The sequence below is a fragment of the Otolemur garnettii genome, unplaced genomic scaffold, assembly GCF_000181295.1.
Source record: "Otolemur garnettii isolate 467f Iridium unplaced genomic scaffold, OtoGar3 scaffold00051, whole genome shotgun sequence".
NCBI lineage: Eukaryota > Metazoa > Chordata > Mammalia > Primates > Galagidae > Otolemur > Otolemur garnettii.
Window position 1 is genome coordinate 2,283,587 of NW_003852446.1, and position 1,711 is coordinate 2,285,297.

Below are 1,711 nucleotides of genomic sequence, written 5' to 3' on the forward strand. Positions count from 1 at the left end.
GTTGCAGCCGTCATTGTTGTTTGGCGGGTCCGGGCTGGGGATTCGAACCCGTCACCTTAGGTGTACGTGGCTGGCGCCTTAGCTGGTTGAGCTATAGGTGCCGAGCCAAGCCAAGAAATTTAAGGGAATGTCTGGGACTGACCCTGAAGCTAATAGATGACTGTGACAAGAAAGGGGAGAAGGTTGTAAAACAAAAGTCAATGAATTTTGAAATAAAATTGAGTTTCCTGACTAAGGATGAAAGCGCAACGTCCTGGAGGATGCAGTAAGGAGTTTGGGATACTAATGCCAACTTCTGAGGGGAAAAGCAGAGGTTTCAATTAACAGGGCATCCTTCTGACAGGCTCAGCTCTCCACTGGAAGAAAAAAAAAAAGAGGAAATGCCCTGTCAAAAGGCTGGAGGAGTTTGTTAATGAAACAAGTCTTCCAGATGGCCCAGTAGGATGTTTGTGAAAAGGCTGGTGCAGGATGGTGATACTTAATGCCTGCTGCTTATGTAAAGTTGCCTCCCACATTTCCATCATCCATTTCCTTTTTACAATTGGAGAGTTATTATTATTATAATTTTGTTTTTAAGACAGAGTCTCACTTTGTTTCCCTGGGTAGAGGGCCATAGCATCGTAGTTAACAGCAATCTCAAACTCCTGGACTCTTGCCTCAGCCTCTGAAGTAGCTGGGACTACAGGCGCCTGCCACAACACCCGGCTAGCGTTTTTGTTTGGAGCAGAGACGAGGTTTCGCTCTTGCTTCAGTCTGGTCTCCAACTCCGGAGTTAAAGCGAGCCACCCTCCTCAGCCTGCCAGAATGCTAGGATTATAGGCATGAGCCTCCATGCCAGTCTGGACAGTTTTTCTGATCCCCTCCCCCCTTTTTTTAGAGAGAGTCTCACTATGTTGCCCTTGGTAGAGTGCTGTTGGCATCACAGCTCACAGCAACCTCAAACTCTTGGGCTTAAGCAATTCTCTTGCCTCAGTCTCCTAAGTAGTTTATGATCCCCTTTTTAGAATGTAGAACCTGAGGCTCAGAGTTGTGAAATGTCTTGACCAAGAGTACATTAACCTGGGCTCAGCGCCTGTAGCTCAAGAGGCTGCGCCAGCCACATAACATTGGAGCTGGCAGGTTTGAATCCAGCCCAGACCTGCCAAACAACAATGACAACTACAACCAAAAAATAACCGGGTGTTGTGGTGGACGCAACTACTTGAGAGGCACTATACCCAGAGCAACAGTTTGAAGCTCAGTCAAAAAAAAAAAAAAAAACAAAAAACGTTAATCTGAGTGGCAAAGCTAGAATACCAATGCACAACCAGACTCTTGCACCAGAGGATGTGCCTCCTCATCCAATTAACTTTCTTTTCTTCCTTTCTTTCTTTCTTTATTTATTTTTATTAAATCATAGCTGTGTACATTAATGCCATCATGCGGTACAATGTGCTGGTTTTATATACAATTTGAAATATTTGGGCAGCGCCTATGGCTCAGTGAGTAGGGCGCCAGCCCCATATACCAAGGGTGGCGAGTTTGAACTCGGCCCTGTTCAAACTACAACAAAAAAAAATAGCTGGGTGTTGTAGCGGGCACCTGTAATCCCAGCTACTTGGGAGGCTGAGCCAAGAGAATCGCCTAAGTCCAAGAGCTGGAGGTTGCAGTGAGCTGTGATGTCACAGCACTATGCAGAGGGCAACACAGTGAGACTCTGTCTCTAAAAAAA